Source organism: Schistocerca serialis, chromosome 3 (genome assembly GCF_023864345.2).
Source record: "Schistocerca serialis cubense isolate TAMUIC-IGC-003099 chromosome 3, iqSchSeri2.2, whole genome shotgun sequence".
Classification (NCBI taxonomy): domain Eukaryota; kingdom Metazoa; phylum Arthropoda; class Insecta; order Orthoptera; family Acrididae; genus Schistocerca; species Schistocerca serialis.
The window spans coordinates 989,452,884-989,460,019 of NC_064640.1; the positions used below are offsets into that span (position 1 = coordinate 989,452,884).

Consider the following 7,136-nt stretch of genomic DNA (forward strand, 5'->3'; position numbering starts at 1 on the left):
CGCGCGGTTCCGGACTGCGCGCCTAGAGCCGCTATACCACCGCGGCCGGCCCATATATATATATATATAGGAAAGATCACGTGCATTCATAGGGGATAATATTTGTCAATACTTACTTTCTAAACTTATACACTAAATACAGTTGTTACAGTTTTGTGCCTTTTTACAAAATTGATATACATATATTTACATAAAGTTTGTTTGAGCGAGCTGCTCGCCAGCGCAGTTAATGTGTGCTTCCAGCGTTGGTTTCCCAATGCATCTCTGGCAGCACGTAGTCTTTGCGCATGTGCAATAGCATCACTGTATTGTGGCGTGCGGCAGTTTCAAAATCGCTGTGTTATAACAGTCTTGCATAGTATTCACTTTCACATAGTGTTCATTACAAGTTATTATTCCAGCGTAAATGGCGTGTTAAGTCCAGTGACACCATAAGACTGAGCATGAAGCAATGTCCATGTCTTCTGTTACGACACAACACTACAGGTCCTTGTGCGTTTTCATGACTGTTGTTCCCGGGGCATATGTGGTCGATGTAGTTTTAGGCTCCATATCGCCTACGACAGGTGCTGAGTTTGTTGTCTCCAAAGCACCTGAAGGCCGGCCAGGAACAACGGCGTAGAAGTTCGCAAAGGTAGGTGTTTCATCACGTTGTTTACACTCGCCAACAAACGTTCATTTGCAGTGTGAAAATCCTCATTATCATCGAAGTAAATTGCAGTTTATATCGGTTTACAAACAGTTATCTGGTTTATGCACCATAAGTTTCACAAATAACACAAAATTCGTCCCTCTTAACGTTCACAGTTTAACACAGTTTGCAACACTTTTTGCCATATTCACATTTTAACAAAGTTCACTTTGTCCAAGCATGTTTACATCATTAATTATGAAAGCTTAAATTTCGTGGGCACATTTCAAGATATGTTGACAATATGCAAAGATTTAACACACATAAAAATACATATAAATTTACAAGAATATGCATGTGAAATATTTACATTAAAAATTGTACTAAGTCCCATTTGCTTTCTTTTATTGAGGTTTGTGGTCATTTTAAGTTTCTTTATTCAGGCATGGGCGTGCCAAGGGATATCAGACTTAATATTTAAAGCATGGGCTTTCCTTCATTTATTATTCATTTCTTTCTTTTGATTCCATACCTGGCTAGATGTTGACCAGGCTTGTAATCCAGAATGAGATTTTCACTCTGCAGCGGAGTGTGCGCTGATATGAAACTTCCTGGCAGATTAAAACTGTGTGCACCGACCGATACTCGAACTCGGGACCTTTGCCTTTCGCGGGCAGGTGCTCTACCAACTGAGCTACCGAAGCACGAGGCACGCCCGGTCTCACAGCTTTACTTCTGCCAGTATCTCGTCTCCTACCTTCCAAACTTTACAGAAGCTCTCCTGCGAACCTTTCGAACTCGGGACCTTTGCCTTTCGCGGGCAAGTGCTCTACCAACTAAGCTACCGAAGCACGACTCACGCCAGGTCTCACAGCTTTACTTCTGCCAGTATCTCGTCTCCTACCTTCCAAACTTTACAGAAGCTCTCCTGCGAACCTTGCAGAACTAGCACTCCTGAAAGAAAGGATACTGCGGAGACCCGGCTAAGCCACAGCCTGGGGGATGTTTCCAGAATGAGATTTTCACTCTGCAGCGGAGTGTGCGCTGATATGAAACTTCCTGGCAGATTAAAACTGTGTGCACCGACCGAGACTCGAACTCGGGACCTTTGCCTTTCGCGGGCAAGTGCTCTACCAACTGAGCTACCGAAGCACGACTCACGCCCCGTCTCAAAGCTTTACTTCTGCCAGTATCTCGTCTCCTACCTTCCAAACTTTACAGAAGCTCTATATAATAACGTACCAAATTTCCTCTCAAGAGTTCAACCATGAACTTCCTTCTACTTTAGTGAAGGCTAAACATCATATATATACCATTTCTTTCTATAAAACATAAATAAAGAACATAGTATTGTAATTGACAGTAAAATATCCCTTTCTCAGCGTCCGTTGCTCGACGTCGGCTGCACGGGTGGTCACTGCTCCTTTGCGCTTACCTTGCATAGCCTGAAAAGTCAAATGTTGTCTTCAACGTAGGTGTAATTTTGTCATCTACTAGCTTAAGTGGAGGTGTTGTACGAGTCGCAAAACGGCCTTAATAACTCTCCTATCTTTTGCTTCCTCAGGGTTTTCTGTCATGTGTAAGTATAATAAAGACTGACGTAGCACTAAATTTCACTTTCGTAATTTTTTTCCATGCAAATGTATTCACATGAACGCTGTGTAAAAAATATATTTCAACTTAATTCCTTAAAATATCATTCTCCTGTCTGTACACGAACTATAAATGTTTTCTTCCACACAGTGGCTTAACAAAACGTAACGAAAGGTTACTAAGTTACACTTCTGAAATAAATTAAAACTAATGAATTTCCAAGTTACATTCTTATTACACTTATTTCAACAGCTGTAATCATCATTATGTTCACTCTGCTTTTCTTGCATTCGTTCATTTTCAAGGGCACTGAAAATAGATTCACATTTAACGTCTTCTAACTCATAACAAATGTTTTCTTTCAAACTGAAATTCTTATGTAATCTTAAAGATGTAGACTATTTACTCACTTCTCTATGTAGCACAATATTACCAAAACAATCTCGCTCATTCCGTACTCACATATTTCTCTTATTCATCATTATACATTAAACATATTCCTCATCAAACATTTATATATCACATACGTGGGGCCATTTGGCACTTCCATTCTCATAAAACTCCAACAATATCTTCCTCAAATAATCTCTTGTCTCCATCAACTACTTCACAGTAACTTACCGTCTTATGTTAACCTAAATATTAACTCATTCATTCTTACATCCTCATTCATTCTGCTGCATACCTATGTCATTACTGATCTCAATAGCTATTATCTCCTCTCATTAGAGTGCCTTGAAATAACTAACTAGTTGTTGATTCACTTTATAATTTACAATTAACAACAAATGTAACCTGCGTAGATCTCATTCCTATATGAATATCTTTTCTCATTCAGTAAGTGTACTTACCTGGGTTTACATTCTCTTCATAATTATGTGTACAAGTGTAACTGCAGTATATAATTTCCATAAATTAACGTTTGTGTTCTTAGGCTGTATAACTTAATGTTCGTGTATTCAATACAAATACTTACAATCTCGTTTTCACGACGAATTGCTCATGTTCAAATTAGTTGTCATTATATTATATTGTTTTAGTGCACAAAGGGTTTGAAATGTCAGTGGAGATGCAGCCCCCTCGGCTTGTACAATTCTTCTTGCTGTTGTTTCGTTAAATAGTCAGATTCGACACATTTCTGATACAATAAATCCTGCTCAATCTCCTGACAGTCTGAATCTTCAAGTTTTAAATTACATACACTAACCTCGGTGAGGTATGCTTGCTATTCTGTAATATTTTTGCAAGTGGGAAGAAGGATCTGTACGTAATTTCTTTTTTATGTTTGACCACCTGGGGTCGCTGTCCTGAAGTGAAGCAAAGTTCTTGCACATATTGCGGTAGTATGGGGCGTACATACCATAGTACATAAGTAAGATGTTAAAGTCTGATGTTTGCTCGGAAAGCTCCGAAAAATCCTGTATGCCTTGCGGCAAACGGGACAGGGCATCGGCTATTACGTTTGTTTCACCTTTAATGTAAATAATTTCGAAGCTGTACTCTTGGAGTGAAAGGCACCACCGGGTGAGCGGTGAATGAAGCAATTTGCATGATAGCAAGAGAGAAAGGGCTTGATGGTCTGTGTATATGCGAGTATGTTTACCCCAAAGAAAGTAGCGAAACTTACGGAATGCCCAAACAATGGCAAGAGCCTCCCACTCCGTCACCGAGTACGACCTCTCGCACTCAGTGAGCGTGCGGCTCGCAAAACTGATCGGTTTGATGACAGATTGTCCTGATTCGATTGAATTTGAAATAGAAAAGCTCCAAGGCCGTATGATGACGAATCCGTGGCTAGGCAAAAATCTGACATCATGTCAGGGTGGCAGAGGAGGGGTGCGTTCACCAGTGCATCTTTAATAGCCTGAAAATCAGCTTGGCAAAACTCTGTCCATCTCCAAATTGCGTTCTTTTCAGTAGTTAGCAGGTGAGGGCTGTTGTGAAACAAACTTCCGAAAGAAAGAAGATAATCCTAAGAATGCTTTCAACTGTTTGCGGTTTTGTGGAGGAGGGAAATTACGAATAGCATCAATCTTCTTAGAATCGGGACGAATGCCTTCCGGTGAGATAATATGGCCTAAAAACTTGATTTCACGTAAAACTGCAGGTTTCTTCGCCCATGGAATGGTATAATGTGTCCTACAATAAGTCTAATGTGCTTAAAATCCATTTTGTAGCTATAATCTCTGATTACACCAGGCCTCTCACTGGAAACTAGTGCATAATCACATAATAATTTGTACAATTCTTCTTGCTGTTGTTTCGTTAAATAGTCAGATTCGACACATTTCTGATACAATAAATCCTGCTCAATCTCCTGACAGTCTGAATGTTCAAGTGTTAAATTACATACACTAACTATGGTAGGATATACCAATTGAAATTGACTTACTTCGTAATGTTTTGTCGTGGTTCAATCGTCTTGTTAAGTTCAACATTAGTTGTTCTCCTACAGATAATTGACATATGCTTTTACTTAAATCTATGATTGTTTTGTGTTCATTCAAGAATTCCATCTCTAGGATGCAGTGTACAATAAGCTTGTCTACAATCAAAAAATTAGACTTGAACTGTGTATTGGAAAATGTTAAGTTAACAAGTGCTTGCATGCGTATGTTCTTAGATTTAGTACCTGTGGCACTAACCACGTGGCAATCCTGTACGGGTAAAGTAGGTATGTTTATAATTTGTTTCAATTCATTATACAGGGTTATTATAAATGATTGAAGCGATTTCACAGCTCTACAATAACTTTATTATTTGAGATATTTTCACAATGCTTTGCACACACATACAAAAACTCAAAAAGTTTTTTTAGGCATTCACAAATGTTCGATATGTGCCCCTTTAGTGATTCGGCAGACATCAAGCCGATAATCAAGTTCCTCCCACACTCGGCGCAGCATGTCCCCCCCATCAATGAGTTCGAAAGCATCGTTGATGGGAGCTCACAGTTCTGGCACGTTTAAACACTGAATCTTTCACATAACCCCACAGAAAGAAATCGCATGGGGTTAGGTCGGGAGAGCGTGGAGGCCATGACATGAATTGCTGATCATGATCTCCACCACGACCGATCCATCAGTTTTCCAATCTCCTGTTTAAGAAATGCCGAACATCATGATGGAAGTGCGGTGGAGCACCATCCTGTTGAAAGATGAAGTCGGCGCTGTCGGTCTCCAGTTGTGGCATGAGCCAATTTTCCAGCATGTCCAGATACACGTGTCCTGTAACGTTTTTTTCGCAGAAGAAAAAGGGGCCGTAAACTTTAAACCGTGAGATTGCACAAAACACATTAACTTTTGGTGAATTGCGAATTTGCTGCACGAATGCGTGATGATTCTCTACCGCCCAGATTCGCACATTGTGTCTGTTCACTTCACCATTAAGAAAAAATGTTGCTTCATCACTGAAAACAAGTTTCGCACTGAACGCATCCTCTTCCATGAGCTGTTGCAACTGCGCCGAAAATTCAGAGCGTTTGACTTTGTCATCGGGTGTCAGGGCTTGTAGCAATTGTAAACGGTAAGGCTTCTGCTTTAGCCTTTTCCGTAAGATTTTCCAAACCGTCGGCTGTGGTACGTTTAGCTCCCTGCTTGCTTTATTCGTCGACTTCCGCGGGCTACGCGTGAAACTTGCCCGCACGCGTTCAACCGTTTCTTAGCTCACTGCAGGCCGACCCGTTGATTTCCCCTTACAGAGGCATCCAGAAGCTTTAAACTGCGCATACCATCGCCGAATGGAGTTAGCAGTTGGTGGATCTTTGTTGAACTTCGTCCTGAAGTGTCGTTGCACTGTTATGACTGACTGATGTGAGTGCATTTCAAGCACGACATACGCTTTCTCGGCTCCTGTCACCATTTTGTCTCACTGCGCTCTCGAGCGCTCTGGCGGCAGAAATCTGAAGTGCGGCTTCAGCCGAACAAAACTTTATGAGTTTTTCTACGTATCTGTAGTGTGTCGTGACCATATTTCAATGAATGGAGCTACAGTGAATTTATGAAATCGTTTCAATCATTTGTAATAGCCCTGTAGAATGCGGTTGACATCACACTTGCAGCAGCTCCAGTATCGAATAAACTGTGTACATCATAATCGTTAAACTTAACCCATGCCGTAGCTTGTGTGAATTCTTTAACACATCTTTCTGATTTAATGTTTTTCTCGTCGGTTAATTCCTGTTCTGCTGTCATTTTGTCGTCGTACCTGAGGAAACAAACCGTCTCAGCCGTTGCGCTCTTACAACACCTCACGACCGAAGCACGAGCGCTTAGCTCGGTCGTCGACTGTTTTCCGTCGTCTGCTGTGTTTGGCTGGGTTCATTGACCAGCTCCACTATGTTTACATTCCGGTCGGTTGGCGCCCACGCGTCAACTGATGGCGCGCCGCAATTGTTATTGCTACTCCGTGGCGGAGAGTGCATAACTGTACTGGAGAACGGCGGCGGATTCCGTGGAGGGTTATGATTTGTCATGCGTGAATTTTGTGTGTGATTGTTGGGATTGTTGTTGTTTTGGTGGTAATTATGTCTGTTATATGGCATGTTCCTGTCAAAGTAACCCAGGTTGTACTGGTTATTCTCACGTCTCCTATTGCGGTTGTTGTTGTACTGTCTGTGATTTTCATTTTGCATGTAGTTACCATTTTGATATGGGTGATAATTATTGTTATTATTATTATTATTATTCCACGAATTTCTGCGGTTGTTCCTACCATCATACACGTTTCCATTTGAATATGTTTCGCGCGCAGGCACCGTATTGTGTCCCGGCGCGGACTGATGGTTCCACCAACCACCGTCACTACGGTTCCTTTGGGGTGGGTGCTGATTTTGGTTACTGATATGAGTAAAATTTGAATGGCGTGAATCGCCTCTGTAAACTACGTCCATTTGATCTAAGAAGTTTAAGAA

The 7,136-nt window shown here is 41.2% G+C and overlaps 1 non-coding gene across 1 annotated transcript; it reads right to left on the reverse strand.

Moving 5' to 3' along the window:
* Window positions 1-1,709: 1,709 nt before the first annotated feature.
* On the reverse strand, window positions 1,710-1,783 carry Trnas-cga (transfer RNA serine (anticodon CGA)). The gene has a single exon. It is a non-coding gene; the product is annotated as a tRNA-Ser (tRNA).
* Window positions 1,784-7,136: the final 5,353 nt, after the last annotated feature.